Source organism: Paralichthys olivaceus, chromosome 15 (assembly GCF_024713975.1).
Source record: "Paralichthys olivaceus isolate ysfri-2021 chromosome 15, ASM2471397v2, whole genome shotgun sequence".
Taxonomy (NCBI): domain Eukaryota; kingdom Metazoa; phylum Chordata; class Actinopteri; order Pleuronectiformes; family Paralichthyidae; genus Paralichthys; species Paralichthys olivaceus.
Genome location: NC_091107.1, coordinates 3,659,471 through 3,676,156, shown reverse-complemented (window position 1 = coordinate 3,676,156; position 16,686 = coordinate 3,659,471). Strand labels below are relative to the sequence as shown.

The window sequence follows — 16,686 nt, the reverse complement described above, 5'->3', positions numbered from 1 at the left end:
ACTAAACAACAGGCTGTATTTAGAGGTGAAAAACACAATAATAGGAGCATTAATGGGATCCAGCTATTTTTTAAAGTGCTCCGATGCTCATCTTATAATGGGAAGGTCAGTGGTTTGTTCCCCTGGCTCCTCCAAAGTATCTTTGGGCGAGACACCGACGCCAAAACCTGTGAATGAGTGCGTGTGTGAATGGGTGAACAGCATGTAGTGTAAAGCTCTTTGAGTGGTCGATTAGACTAGAAAAGCTCTATATAAGTGCAGTCCATTTATCTAGCGAAGCTCTATATGTGCGTCACTGTGGCTCTATTTTCTGCCAACAGGAGAACCAGGTGAAAAAAACAGAAAATGTTGCTGTCATTTCATCCCGGTTTATAAGCCTCCCCAATTCCATTTGCCCTCCCACCCCCAACTCCACCCCTCTGTCTTTGCTCAATCAAAATGTATCAGGCAAGCTGGCGTAACACCGGTTGGCGTGGGCTGTTTATCCTGAGTCCTCCCGCACATATCAATGACTTGGCCCCCGTTGTCCCTCGCCGGGGAGACGTTCATATAAATTCAAGCCACACACGCGAACGCCGAGGCACTCGTGTTGAGCATAGATGAGTAGCAGGGCGAGAGGAAAAGAGGAGAGACGGAGGGACGGGGAGGGAGCGAGCGCCATAGCCTTTCATCCTCACTGTGTTATTTATAATATTGCAGACACCAACCACCCCCGAGTTTGCCCTGTGGGTGTCTCCGGTGAAAACAGCTATATCATGTTCTCGGGGTAAAAACAATGATAAAAAAATAAAAAAATCAACAACAGTAACCGTGTTTTCTCGCTTGAGTGACACAGACTCTGTCGCGGCCAATCAGAGACAAATGTGTCACCTGTGATCGCGGCGCCACCTCCAGTGGATGCATCGTTTCATTTGATCTGATCGCTGCAATTTTGATAACGAGGGTAAGTTTGACAGCCGGCTGTAAGCGGATAGATTAATGATTTCCACAAGTTTCATTAAAATCCAATCAGTCATGTCTGAGTTAGCCCACAAGAGGTGTCCTAACCTACAGGACTAATTAATGCATTGCACAAACTCCTAATGGTGTTACAAGCAGTTTCAAGGGGTTTTGTGCAGCAGCCCTCCGTCTCCTCCCTGCACCAACATGTGTCCCTGCTCCCTGCGACTCGGTTCGAAGTACAAATGAGACCTGAGATGGATGAACAGCAGCAATACGTGTTCAGACCAGAGTACGCCACTGACGCGAATGCAATTTTCCGTGTGTGCTGTGTATTATTCAATACAACCACGTGGTAATCAGGCCCAGAAAGATGAGATTCTATTTCTAAAGCTGAGAATTTAAAATGCCATCATGTCCTCAAGGCCCTCTAAACCGCCACCGGGCATAAAAATCATCGGCTTCATTTATCCGCTATGGCTTTCTGTCATCGAGATGTGAGTCCGTTAAATAAATGTTTCTTATGACTATATTCAGACTGAAAAAAACCCCACAATGCTCACACGATAGCCGGCATCTGGCGTGCAAGAGGGAGAAGGATGAGAGGGGAGTAAAGTGTCGTCTGGTCGCCTCAGTGAGGGATTTTAAAAACCTTATTTTGCCATTGAAGCCTTAATTAATGACCACAGTGTGGAGAACCTCAGCCGACGCCTCACACAGCGAATTCAAGAACAAATGTGATCATCAGCTTCATCATTTATTAGATTTAAAACGTCTGCCTACCCATTAACATGTTGCATGTGATATAGTTTTGAATATGATTCAAGAAATGTGCTCATTTACAGTATTGAAGGGTTTAATACACTGATTCCTCTACTTCACGCCCTGTCCACACTGACGCGATCTATCTCCTCTGGGTTTGTGATTTACGAAGAACAAATTATCACACGCAGTGTTTTTCTAGGTTATTTGAAGGAATGATGATGTTATTGACATTCCTGCTTTCAATGTTTGAAGCATTTCTGTGTTTCGACGGAGAGATATGTTGTAAAATGAAGGTCATGTGGGCTGAGATTGTTTTTAAAACGGAGGGGCAAACATCAGACAAGGCCTCTGTGATATCAAACCCTGTCGGTCAATTCTTCAACATCTTATCCCTGAAATCTGCTCGAATGAGGCCAAGATAATACAAAATCTCATTGTCACATCTCAGTTTTCTTCATGGAAACCATGCTGCAGTTCTCTTTGCAATGAAATAATGTGAGAAGTAAAACAGCTTTTGCGTCACAGCTGTTTCCTCTAATTATCGCCACCCAGGCATGATCGCTACCCAAGGACGTACGGGTAGAGGAGCCTCGGTTCTCAGGTAAGAGAGGGGGAACAATCTGAGAAACGTCTAATTGTGCTTCCTGGGCAGGAACAAACTATTTCTACCTAATCCCAGTTAGATACCTGGATTCCACCAAAGCTTAGAAGTTGGGATTCACTCCCTAATACCCCCAGTCTTACTCAGGAAGCCATTTCAACCTCGCCGCTACAGTTCCACGCAGTGTGAAGAGCTCTCGCCCTGCGACAAAGTCCCTTTATTCAATAAAGAGGTGACAATGAAGAGAGAACATGACCTAGAGGTTGCAGTTCAAATCCCCTCCGACTGGCAGGAGAAATTTCTCTTTTACTGCAGAGAAAATGTACCAAAGCCTGTTTGAGGGTTCATCCGTTTGACAAGATGCTAAAATTCCCCCAAAACTACGGGTGTTGCTTTCAAACGTCTCAGCCGCCTACATGAGAACACATCGTTCACGGAGAGGATTCGATATCAGTCTTCTGATTTGTAGAAAATGGAAAATAGAAGCTTTCTTCACTGTGACTTCTTCTTCTTTACTTATATATATAAATATATATAAGTTTAAATATTATCATCCAGCCCCAAAATACACTGGAAAAACAGGAGATGAATGGAGTGAGGCTCTGACCCATCACTGGGCGACACACAGGTGTGGGTGTGTGTACTTGCGACTCCCTGCAGTTTCTCCCCGAGGTCATTACTATAAATGACAGTGTGCTCTTAGTCAACCGGCCTGGTTAAATAAGGATTAGAGGGATAAGAGGAAAATAACTCCACACTTTTGAGAGCAGCAAATGGGGTTTGCAAAAATCTGCAACCAGAAGTGGGAGCTCGACTTGCCTGCAAATTATTTGACATCCTCAGCTCCTCCCTTGTGCGATAACTCTTTTTTTCCCCTCCTCATTTTAACTAGACCTAAAGACACGTTCACTGAAGTGTTGGAACGGTGGGAACAAAGACGGAGGAGAGCCTGTAAGATCACATGTATAAAGTATTTCTGTTAAAACCCATCTTTGAGACAGACGCCAGCCCCGCTGCTCCCTCCTCCCCCCCCCAGCTCCTCGTTTGGTTTGTGCATCAAACGACGTTGCCGTCTCAAAATAGCGCGTCAACATTTCTGTTTCGTCTTGTTGTTTCTTTCTTTTTTTCCCCCTCTCTCAACAATGTTGCTGGTTTGCTAGATTCCTGTTTTTCCTCTGCTCCTGCTTTCTTGATCTGTGAGAGGTTACATCGCATCGTGTGTGTGTGTGTGTGTGCAGCAGCAGCAGAGCTTTGGTGGTCTATAAAAAGCAGCCAGACGAAGTCTTCCCTCTCTCTTCATGCATTATGCATCGGCTTCACCTTCCATCAAGTGGCAGAAAAACCTCAAAGATGTCTAACTTTAGCTTCCATTCTGAAAGCCAAACAGAGGAGATGTGTTATTTTGACTGCCACAGTCGAGCTAAGCACCTGTTACATCAATAAAAGCTGCATTTCGCAACAAGAACGACAACACAACAACCTGTGTGATGGCACAGCACTTGCAAAAAAAAAGGAGGGCTGTTAAATGCAGATAATAGCCGAGTGTCTGTGAGCAGGGAGAGAGTTCGAATGAGATGAAACGGGATCAAACTTTTAGCTTGTGGAGAAGTTTTGTCTTTGCTGTGGCAGTTAGAATCAGAAATGATAAATATAACAGCAACACGAGTCGAGAAATGATATTTATTTCCCCAGTAAGAGCAAAAGGTGATGTAACAATACTGTAAAAACAACTGAGTTCAATATTTGGATTCATACGTGTGAAAAATACCTCTGGGAGAAAATGGGCTGATATTTTAAAAACAAAAGTTGTCTTTTAAAATCAGTGAACAGCAAATGATATAAAATAAAAAGCTTAATGCAATGTTAAGGATTATTAGAACTAATGGGTAGGTTTGTACATATGAGGCCTTTTTGACTGCAATACAATGATAATCACTTTCACTATACTTTTATTTTATTGGACCAATAAAAGTTGCATTGAATAAAATGAAAATGACATTGCAAAGATCTTAAATCTATCACGCTGACTCTCTGAGGCCCGCAGAGCTCTCAAAATGAAATGTAGAGTACATAATTCAAATGAGAAAGCTATATAGAGTACAGCATATGTAATTATAACTAGTGCTTATTGTGGCTTATCTAAGAAAAACTGCCAGCACACAGTGAATGTGTTGTCGACAGCAGAGTCTCATAACTTTACTCAGCGTAAACACTCTTGTTTATCTGGAAACAGGAGAGGGACCTTGTGATTTTATTTATTTCTAGCCGGAGCGAGCCAGAGCAGACCAGTTGACAAGGTGATTATTTAGCTATTTGGACTCGGCTCTCAAACTATTATGCAATGTCTCTGAGATTGATTTACTGTACGCCTTGTAGCACGCCGGACAGATCGCATTCTGGGAAATAGATAGAGGCAAGCCAGTGTGTTTGTGTGTCTGTCTGTGTGCGTGTGTGTGTGTTTGTGTTTGTGCCTATCCATGCAAAACAACACAGATAAGATTATTTGCAGCAACGACTGTATCTATGCTGAGGAAAATAAAAGCGTTGGAGAAGAATAAAGGTAAAGATTGCAGGGGCTTATTTTCACACTTGAGACGGCCGCAGGCAGGTTGTTTTGATGTGTCCGACCTCGTGAACTCGTGTGTGTTAGTGTGTGTGTGTGTTTATGAGGCGGCATGGGGAGGTTCAGGTGGCAGTGATGGCGCTGGGCTATCTGCACTGTCATTCACTGCACGTCCGCCTTCCAAGAGCTACACAGCACCCACGGGCGTCCCAAACAGCCCCAGCCGGAGCTCTGCGGGGCTGCAGTAAACAAGTCGCTCTCATCTCAGTGTGTGTGTGTGTGTGTGGGGGGGGGGGTGAGACTATGTTCTTGTACACATCACAGTTCCTGTAATAGCTGTGTTTGTTTCCCTTTTAATGGCTATAGAGTAGAGACTTACTTTAATATTATACTTTCTGTGTTTACTGTGTTTATTGAATATATATGTACGACAACATGAGGAGAAAACACTACAAAGGCCTCATTTGCTGTACAATTATTCATTTGCTTTATACATAAATTTGTGTATTAATATATGTTTGTGACTTTCTATCTGATTTCGGGATCCACACATGAATTAAAATAAAATAAATTCTTACCTTCCTGGGAAAAGAACTATGTCAGATATGGCTTAATACACACTGAGCTAACTCAGAGGAAGTGAAAGATAATGAAGCATGACAATTGCTCCTATTTCTGGCAGTCCGCTCATATTCCCTGGTGGATCCTAAACCTGACTTTGAGACTCATCGGTATCATAACGCTACCTGAGCTTGTTCTCTTCTTATTTACACCTGATGTCTCTTTTCTGCTGCTGTCACGAGGCACTTTCCTCATATCTGACCTAGGACGAGTGGTTAACTATGTATAAATACACTGCCTTGAACGCAACAGCTCATATTGGTACATTCATCTCTGCACGGCACCCTATTTAATGGGAGAAACTTCAGCGAGTGAGTATGACAGCTGAACAGCAGCCAGTGAATGGAGTGGGCGGTCTGTGCCAAGAAATTCTGTCGGCTTGAATCAGTGCCTCTGCCCGTACAGCGGAGGGTCATGCGAGAGCTGGGGTTTATGTGTGTGTGAAATATGCCTAATAACATAGTGCGCAGTGGTTTTCTGATGTTGGTGCAGTGCAAAATGTAGGATATAAAAGATTATTACGAATGCACAAGGTTAAATTCAAAAAAGCAAACGCTGCCAGGAACTAAATTTAAGACCAATTTAAAAGCAAATGTGTGAAAACTAGACACATTATTTTGTTAAACTGTAATAACTTTGTATAACTTTGTTGTTGAGACAGAAAGGACCACACTGTCCTGTAAACTCGGCTGAATAGAGTAGATGTTGTTCTCCTCCATTAGGATGAATCATGCACAGAAGCCTGGGTAAAAAATGCGACAGGCAACTTTTATAACATGATTTAACAAAATGAGCTGACCTGAAATGACTTTAACAGGTTGTAAGGAGCCATTAACGCCTTGTATTGGGTCTATGTCACCGCTATGTACACAGAGGGAGGAAAGGCCGTGAGACAAGTCCAACAAGAAAAGAGGCAGCGAGAGAAAATATACTGTGCGAGCAAAAGGATAAAATATGTGCTGACAGCTTTTTGGCCAGAGGGCCAGAACACTGAAATAGTAGCGTCTGGATGTCAGGCCGGGGTCGCTGCCTTCACTCGAGAGCAGACTTCCCCCGACCCCGGCTAGGAAAACATCACACACCACTACAGTCAGCTGATAATGTAGTATCTGACAGATAATGTACTTCTCGATGTGACACTAATGCACCTCGGAATGAGAGGAAGCCATAGCAAGAGCCGTCAGTTTAATAAACTCGTGTATTTATCAGATTTGGCAGCGATTGTTTCTCCGTGGAGGGAAAGTGAAAGAACAGTAGGAGTCGAATGAATATGAGAAATAATTACTACATTGTTGTTTAATGGAATTATTGCACAATGAAGTGTTATGATAAGTAATAACACAGGATAATGTTGATGATTATTACTTTGTGTGGATTGCTGCGATGGCTTGTGTGCGTGCGTGTGTGTGCGTGTGTGTGTGTGTGTGTGTGTGTGGGGGGGGGAGGTGATTTAAACAACAAACAGGACCTTTGAATGTTCTTCATGGCCCAACTAGTGTGTTTGTGTTCGTGTGTATTACTAACAGCTAGAGGCTGGCGATAGACACACGACTTTATATCACAGTATGAAACGTGTCCTCATTTCCAGCATCGTCCACACGGAGCCAAACTAAAAAGAAACACAGCGAGAGCAGCGTTCATGGTGGTGGTTGCAACAGAAAGTGATTATAGGGCTTCACTTGCAACGGGAGAAGCCCGTAAACACCAAAATAAGTGTCCTCAAGTCACCAAACTGCCTGTGACACCCTGCGGACATGCATGATTAAACAACTTTACAAAAGTATGGATCCACACGTGCTTATCTAGGATGTAAGGCCGTCATATGTCTTTAAAAATAAGCCCTTTGTATCATAAATGTGTGTTTTGGTTTAATGGCAACGTCATAATAGTTACAGACCAACATCTGGAAAAGCTAAGGTGAATCTCCAGCTGATCAGGAGATTGAACTGACACAGGAATCAAATCCTTTTGGAAAAACATGGTTGAGTTTGTTGGGTTTTTTTTTTTTTTTTTTGCTCTCAAGTCCCCAAGTCAAAACTGCAGCTTTAAGAAGAAGAAGACAAATGCAGAAACACACACCGACACAATCCCTGTGATTTCTTTTAGTAAGACAACTACAATCTTTCTCTTCCAGAGCAGCAAATCAAACATCTGCTCCGAAAATGTCCCAACCTACTTGAACAGAGTGGGCATCTTACAGCGGCTCACGGTTGGTTAAATATTTGCCAGCTGGGGTGCTCTGCTGTCTGTGTGTGTGTGTGTGTGTGTGTGTGTGTGTGTGTGTGCATGTGTGTGTGTGTGTCTCATTCTGGCCGTCTTGTCATGAAAAGCACAGTTCAGGTGCTGAATCAATCATACATGTAGATAGAATCCAATAAGCGCGGAGCGAGACTGCAGCTGGGGTCTAACGGTGACAAGAGACGGAGAGAGAGAGAGAGCCACGGTGCCCATGTTGGCAGTGCTTGCTCTATCGTCCCGTCTCAGCAGATGCCATGTTACGGGGAGGGTAATTAAAAGCCCAGTGGGGCCGGGGTGTAGATCGCCAAGAAAAAACCCTCTTTACACACATACACACACAAAATAATAATGTCTCCATTTGCCCCCCAGAGCAGCTTTGTGCCAACTAGCCTTCACCTCATTATGCCAATCAAATTCAAGCAAGGGGGGGTGCGGAGGGCTGAGGGGAGGGGACAAGCTGTCCTTTCTCATTGGGCCTCCCTCACTTTTACTGTCAGTGTGTTCATTAGAGAGAAAGGTCTGATCCTAATGAGAACAATGTAATCGCACTGAGCCGTCATGAAATGGCCAAAGCACTGGGTTTCTCTTTTCCTGCCTTTTTGCCGGATTGTACCTTGGTTTGGAAACGAGCCACTCGCCACTTCTTCGACTTCCAAGAAGCTAAAAATGTTGGAGTTAGCAGCTGCCAATTCTGAGCCACACACCCTGAGCAGCAGCTGGCTTTTCACAGTTCACTTTGCCTTTTCCCTCTCAACTGCACATGGTGAACTATTTACAGTCCGAGTGCCAGAAAACTACTTTAAAATAATAACAGGGATTTGAGAAGGAAGAAGAAAAATCATGACCGAAACTTTTTCATTTCAACTTAATCTTTACTTTTAGTACAATACTTCTGTCGCTTGTAATTTTTTGCATGATTGATCAACAAAAAACTTGGTCTGGAGTCAACGGCACAGTGTTATCAAGATAATAATAAGTAGCTGCAGAGGCTGGTGCACAGCTTGTGAACACTATGCTTTGTTTTCCCTGCAGAGAAATGTTCTCTCCTCTCGAAATCCGCCCCCGTGATCGCAAGCCACCAAGGTGTTACTGCACCTGGCTGTTAAAGGGGCCGGGAGATCGCGCTCTGATTGGTTTATTGCACGTTATCCCCACAAACACCCATGACTAATAAAGAGATCGAGTTCAACCCTTCTCACCCCTGAGCTGCTGCAGCGTCCTGTTGTTCTCTGTGGTTAAACTAGCAAGCGTGCATGTGGACACGCCCTGAATTCACTTGCTCCATGTGCTTTGGATCATGTCAACAATTAAAATTCAACATGTTTAAAGTTCACGGTGTGACAGAGGAACTATTTACTCCACACCTACAACTGATGACTTGTACTTATTGTTAAATGCTCTACATATATATAAGCTATGAACCCTTTTCTCTGTTTACTTAAAAATCATCCTGATCATTTAAACTTTTTTTTAACTTAAAGTAAAAATACAAATAATGTGAAAGTTTACACGTGTGTGAACCCATATAGGTTTTTTTGCCTATTTAGGCTCATTACTTTGGTGGTTGGTTTCACACATACTTTCATTGTATATAGTCTTTTATAGCTGTTAGCTAAGCGGCTGGCTTAAGCATAAAAGCTACAATAAGAGTAAAACAGTAAAACTCACAACGACTGACAACAATGCTAATGTAGCTTCATAAGTAGACTGTCCCTGATTAGCAATAACAGAAATTATCGCTAACACAGTTGCTATAGCAACATTTTTAGGCAATAAAGGGCTCGAATTGGTTCCTGTTTGGAAGTTATTCAGCCCCCTAGTGGCCATACATGTTTCTAAAACATCTCTATATCCTTTTCATTGCAGTCGTGACCTCTGACATTTCAAGCAGTGTGTTTATGTTGAATTATCTCGTCTTGTTGACAAGTGATATAAATAAATACCGAATCACATCTATAGCTGTTTTTGTAAAAGCTTTGACATTTGCCATGGCGTCCCTCCTCCTATGGCTCAGAAACCATCTTCATAACTTTTACTCGTATTTTAATTTTGGACTTTGCTGTTTGAAAGATGCTTTTTTTTTAAGAAGAAGCGAAGTGAAAACCTTCAAAAATAAAAAATCTGTTTGTGGATGCCGTCCATTTTTCTCAGTATGCTCTCAATCGCCGCCACAAAAAGCCAAAACACCCTGAGCTGCCACCGTCAGGCGGCAGGGGAGGTGTAAGGAGATGTACTTAGCGGCAGCCCGCCTCTGCAGAGGGTCCTCTTCGGTGTCAGGACAGTGTTTAGGCCGTTTCGGTAAACTGCATCGGTGCATTTCATCCCCCGCAGCATCATTGAAATCAGCTTCTTAACAAACACATCTCCATCCTCTTATTTCCTCGCTGACCCTCTCCTCCACCCAAACCCACCCCCCCCCTAGAACCTGCTGCCACAGCCGGCTCCTCCCGTGTGTTACCTGAGACAAGCAATTTACCTTTTTTGTTGTTTGCCTGACCTAGAGAAAACAATTTCAGAGGGGTCTTCCTGCGCTCTTAACAGCCCTTCGTTTGAACAGGTAAAGGCGACTGGCGTGCCACAATGGCTTTTTTTTCTCCTCGAAGATGAATTGGCGAGCTGTCAGCTTCAGACAGGCCGAGTAGCAGTGTTTCTGTAATGGGACACTGGAAGTGTCTTTGATTAATGGAAGAGCCATACTGAGCTGTTAGGGAACCCGCCGTGGCCCAGTGAGAGCGATTGAGCGGCGGATACATGCCGACAGATGTGCAAGGGAGCGCGGGCCTCGATACCAGCAGAGGAGGAAGAAAAGGAGGAGGACGAGCGGATAGAAAACAGTCGTCTGTCTGGCTTTGAGCTATTCTTTTAACCTGGAGCCTAATTTCACATTTTCTTTCATCATACAGGCTGATTTACGCCTCTTGTCTATTCCTTCACTACAGAGCTACTCACTTCGATGCTGTGGAATTAAAATATCAGGAAAATATTGTCCAACGTTCCGTTCTATCAGACAAAACAAACATTTTTCACGAGGACCCCTTAACCTTTGGCGATAGCGGTGCACGTTCCCACAGAAGAGTTGATGAGGGAGAGATTTATCAAAACATTTCAGACGTTCTGAGCCACGACTTGCGAGGCTATAAATTCAACTTGCTTTCATCCTTTTTGGCAGCGAGCTACAGCGAGCAGCAAAGCCACAAAGCTACAGTCAGGGGACACCAGCTGTCCTCCAACTTTTGGAGAAACCCTTATCGCTAAAGTCAAAAAAAATGAGAGATTCTCTTGACTGCAGCGGGGACACAGGCATCACATGTCACCGACTCTGTGCAGTTGTCGCCCCTCGGTCTAGTCTGGTCGGACAAATGACGTGTTTCCTTTCTTCTCGTCTCAAAATACATTTAGCGCGGCCTCTCATTTGGCTTCAGCACCAGCGAGTAAACACGTCGAAAAACCGAAATGTTATTTTATTCCTCCTGTTATTAGCCTGAGCCCATCAGAGCAGCGAGAAGAGACAAGAGCACAGAGTTTTACCGTATACAGGAGGATCTAATTCCTCCATGAACAAATATGTCAAAATAAACACTTATCTTCGAGAGCAGTGAAATAGACTTGTGTGGAATTTGTCCCCCCCCCCCTTTTGTTCAGAAGATAGCTAAAATATAAATACCCGCGTTTTAAACTCGCTCTGATAAAAATGGAACAAAATCATCCATCCATGACGACCGCTGTTTACGAGACAGCTGGAACAGAGGGTTCCAGGCCGCGATCTCGCTGCCTCTTTGTGTGGAATAATGCTTGTTTATTGGAATTGTGGCATTGCTGTGTTTTAAATGGAGGGAATGGCATTTTACAAGGTAATTAGTCAGGCTATAATCCCTCACACGCACACACACACACACACACACACACACTCACCCACCTCCCCTTCCTCCACTGCATCCTAATACTGTCATGTGACAAACCACTTTTGTCATTGTTAATTCTGCCTGAAATGTGTCACGCTCAAACCTGCAGGGACACGATGGAAATACCTGAAAACGCTGCAGTCAGTATAGGTGCACGTTAAGGTGCTGTGACACTTTTCTATAAGTTTTTTTTTAAGGTCCTCTTCCTGCCGCAACCTCATTATCAGCTCTAACAGGGATTGTGGGGATTTTAGGTGAGGTCCGAGGTGGGGGTTGGGGATGAGTGTTTATGTTGGCCCTTGTTTCCAGGGTCGGGAACTGTCCCGAGGGAGCGCATTCCTCACCCAGAGCACGACTAAAGGTATGTGAACCATCTGGACAAAGCCATCGGCCACAATGGCCCTACACAGGAGCGTCCATGTGGTCCGACGGCCCTATCACACTGTCGGCCTTTTCATTCCGCCTGGCAGTGGAGGCACGGAGCTAGATATCCATCGGCTCCACTACGGGCCAGCCATCACCTCCGTCGTGTGTGTGTGTGTTGCATGGTTCCTTCCTTCTTGTTCCGTCGGGGTAAACAGGGTCATTTGTGAGGCCCACAGTGGAGCCTGCACTACTGTGTGGATGTAAAAGAATGTTGCCTAAGGTCAACATATCATCAGCTGAAGGGTCAATGAGACGATTGTGTCCGTTTTTTTTTTATCCTCACATCATCATATGACTCGCAAAAAAAAAGATACCCGACATACATCCTAGCAATGAATGCACAAGTGACAAACGAAATGTCTGCTTAGCGTTTTCTTCTAATTCATTTATTTACTTTATATGAAAGTAGCTGTATAAGCTCTCGCACAGATTATCAGCAACTTTTTATATATCTAAAGGATCATTTCACTGTAAACTAACTTTTTCTTCATTCATGTTTTGCTGAATATAGATTTATTTTTTTTATTTGGCCACCTTCAAAATACATGTGTGGAGACATATCTTTAAACTTCTGGGGGGTATCAGTGCAGTATAAATAAATCTGCAGAGTTGTTTACTGGTGTTTAATACTAAATTAAAGTATTTTCATGCCACTGCATCACAAAGAAAAACCTCAGAAACAACACAAACTGTTTCCAGTGAAAACCACATTATTAAATGACTAGAGATGGAAATACTGACAGGCAGATTCATACAATATGTGATCTTAGCTCGTTTACGGGCTATTTGTCATAAAGTTATAATACACTGCTCATGCTTACTTGCAAATATTTTATATCTATTCTGCAAAACATGCTGCCTCATTCACTCTTTTTAAATTATTTTTTTAGGCATCCAGTAGCTTCCAGTCATTCCCATATGGTGAAATACAGCTAAATATCACTGCAGACTTGATTTTCAGTGCAGCACTCATGATTTGATGCGGTAGAGAAAGGAAGGAAAAGCAGCGAACGCCCCAAACAGATGAGAAACAATGTTGAGGCGCAAAAATGTGCATTAATCTTGAATAAGAAGTAAAAAAAAAAAAAAACAACCCAGACATGATTCTATAACTCAATGTATTGGTCTCAAATTACAAACAAGGACCCAGTCTCCCTGTGCAGACCATGAGTTTCCACGCTGGCAGAGGAATCATCCTCACCGGGTCCTGACTGATTGTTTGTTCACAGAGGACTCCTTCAGACGGCCGCATGAGTGGCGTCGTGGAGCCGAGTGGTCGGCTTAGATACAGAGCAGAGATGAAGCTTTGAGGCGGCAGCTGCGTCGAATAAAGAAACTGAATTTGATAATCAGCTGAGACAGTCAATTTGCTAATCAGGGACTTTAATTAATTAATCAATGTGAATTTGGTGGGAGCAGGCGCTATTGTCAAGAGCGGTCAAGTGTAGTTTGCTGTGCCTCTCTCTCGCTCTCTCTCTCTCTCTCTCTCTCTCTCCCCCTGCTCGTTGCTTAACACAGTTAAGTTGATCTCAATTTCATTTGGCACTTGGCAAATTTTCTCACTGCAACGGGAGAGGGGAGGACAATTAAGTCAAAGCGAGCGCAGGAGCACAAAGAAGACTGAATGTGTGCGCGAGCATGTGCACGGTTACTGATCCTCATTTAACATAATGTAGAAGTTCGCTGCAGAACTTTGCTGCAAAAACACAGTGAACTTAGATTTTTTTGAAATGCTGCCTATGAAGAAACACAACTACAGAAAGAAATCTGCAACATCACAGAAATAAAAACCTGCACTAAGAACATGTGATATAAATATAAGAGATATATTTTTTTATTTGTGTAGTCATTTAATTGTAAAATACATTTAACCCTCCGGAGTCCTGGGCCAGTAGGTTGTTTTGGATGCTTTTGACTTCATATACCAGATTAAAATGTTTTTACTTTGGAATACTTTCTTCAGTAAAACAGTCTGTATATAATTTTCAATTTGACCGACATGTTAGACGCAAAAACAAACATCAGTTTGGCGGCAGATTCCAGAGGATTAAAGTTCAACGTGAGAATTATTGAGAAATATTTATTATCATTTCTATCTGTTAAGTTATGCTTTGCTTTCTTTTTTGGGAAACAGACATTCACATGGTCTACACCGGATAAGCATCGACAGCAGGCGACAGGATACAGCAAATATTACAAAATACTCGAAAAGCTTTTGTAACCACTGAATTGAAACTCAGTGAGTTCTGAAATTATACTCCGAAGGCTCCAGGCACTAAATGTTACTTGCACCGATTGTGAATCCTATGGGCCGTGCACCGTCTTCCATCTCGCTGCCGTCCCGACAGGAAAAAAGTTTTACTTTGCATCTTGAAGCAATAACTTAGAACACACTTTGCCTCCAGCCGTATTATTGCAGGATGTGTTTGAAGTGGCAAAAGTGCAACAACCTCTTACTTGTAAAGTAATGACAGTGTGTTTTAGTACAGTTGAGACAGAGTTTTCTGTGCTCACTCATAATTAATTGTCCTGTTTCCCTTTTGCAGTGAGAGCATGTGCAGCTGCACCTCCTCGTCCGTTTTACACAACATATGATTACTGAAGAAGCAGAGTTTAACTTTAATTGCATTATCTTACTCGTAAATCTTTACGTTCTGATAAAACAGGGGAAGAGTTTCCCTCTGGGAGACTTTGTACAATTCCTCTGCAACTTTTCAGAGGGGAATTCTGTATTTGAGTCGACTTTCTCACGGCTGTAGTTGGCCGCTGCTTCAATTCGACTTTCAAAACATGATGTAAGCGTTAAAATGACTTAATAACACATGTTTGCAGAAAAAAGTTAACTCTGAAAGGGTCCCTGCAGAATTTGAAGAGTGATTACTTCCTAATACTTTTAGTGATACTGAATATTTTACCAGACAATGTTGATTTTAACATTTTCTCATTTCAATGAACACACAACACATTGTTGTACAGTTCAGCTATCTTTGCATCTGTGTGTGCATGTGTGTGTGTGTGCGTGCGTGCGTGTGTGTGTGTTCAGGTTGCCGTGGAAGCTCCTTATGTTGAAGGCAGTATAGTGCCCTCTAGGCGGAAACCAAAACCTCCCCCCGCCTCTGCAGGTTTTTTGTAATGTGGTGAACGAGACACGGCAGCAATGCACACATGAGCAGCAAAGACCCCCTTCTTCATTCCCATAACATGACCTGAAAAGACCCTCGGCTCCTCACATATGTTTCAGACTCACAGGGGAGAAACAGAGGAATTCATGCAACCAGTGGCTGCACGGCCGACCACAACTCCACACATATGGTCTGGTTAAAAATGTACACACAGACACGGTGTCTCGAAACATAAGTTCCCTTCCTTTCATTTGCTCCTAAGTAAATGGTGTAAATAATTTGTGCCATTTGCTTTTTTTAGCATTTGTGTTTTTGGCACAAAGGAAAATCTCTTTTGGACAAACACCAAACAGACAAAAGTGCTTTGGAGCTGGAAGGGGAAGGAATTTATAGGGGAGTGGGGGGTTGTCATGCTGGTTGTACTGGTTGCGGTGGGAGGGAAGGAGCCTAGTGGTGCTGGGGGTCAGAGGTCAGCTGCTTGCACTCAACAGCTGTCCTAAAAGCAGCAGAGATAAGGACTGAAAGCATCCTGTGTGTGCACATGTGTGTGTCTGTGTGTGTCTGTGTGTTTGTGTGTGACTAAAACCGAGCGCTGGGTAAATAGATACAGTAAAGCTTGACCAACTGGAATCTTTCGGCTGCACCTTCCAGGTCAAACCGGCTGATCACTTCTCAAACTTTGACTCGAGAAAAAGGAGTAGATTACCCCACCAGGGGAGGGAGGTCAAGGCTTGACCGGTAGGCCAGGTCATTCATCAACTGCTAATGGCCGGAGCTTTATGCTGTCGTGATGAATGACCTTTGTCCGAGAGGGAAACGTAAAGCTTGACCGAAAGACAATGGCATCACCGAAGGCATCCATTCTGCACGTCAGTCGAGGTTTGAAGGACGCTGGCGTGGTTAATGTGTGTGTTTGTGTGTGTGTGTGTAATGAGCACTGTCCTAAAAAGTTTGCGTATCAGCTCAAGGCGATTGCTTATCTGCAGCTCTGAGAGGACAAGCAGAGGCGAGGTGCAGGCCAGCAGCTTGTGAGGGGACAGGTGGTGACAAGGTCTTGTTTAGGCCTGTTTTGGCTCGTTAGGTATTCACTCTGACCCCCCGAGGCCCGCCACCCCCCACCACGCACACACTTCACCACGCAAACCTCCTGTCCAGCCACTTAATGGTATTGGACGGCGTTCAGGACCAGACTCTGACAAATCAAACCGTTCCCGTGGCCGTTAACAGGAAGCAACAAAACTTGTTTTTTTAAGTTATTTATTTTACAATTTTCTCATGTTTCCATAATTTATCTCCGTCACAGAGTGCAGTGTAACGTTCCCGCCTCCTGGCCACTCGCATGGGTAGCAACGCCATTGCTACCGTTGGCTACAGCCGACCAGGAAGTCTCTGGACATTTCTAATTCACGCTCTGAGCACTTGAACAATCACGACGAAGAGGACCAGCTGACCAATGAGAGCAGGTTGAGCTTTTTGGGAGGCGGGCCAAGAACTAAATTGGAGCCTGTA

General features: G+C 43.6%; 1 protein-coding gene and 1 long non-coding RNA gene across 5 annotated transcripts in view; one reads left to right on the top strand and one right to left on the bottom strand.

The window, feature by feature from the left end:
- The window catches only part of zbtb16a (zinc finger and BTB domain containing 16a), a 132,311-nt gene that overhangs the window by 88,511 nt on the left and 27,114 nt on the right, over positions 1–16,686 (bottom strand). The gene's annotated exons all lie outside the window — the stretch shown is intronic.
- LOC138413802 (uncharacterized) lies at positions 5,734–16,614 on the top strand. The gene is made up of 3 exons (XR_011246208.1): positions 5,734–5,800; positions 11,939–11,990; positions 16,481–16,614. It is a non-coding gene; the product is annotated as an uncharacterized lncRNA (long non-coding RNA).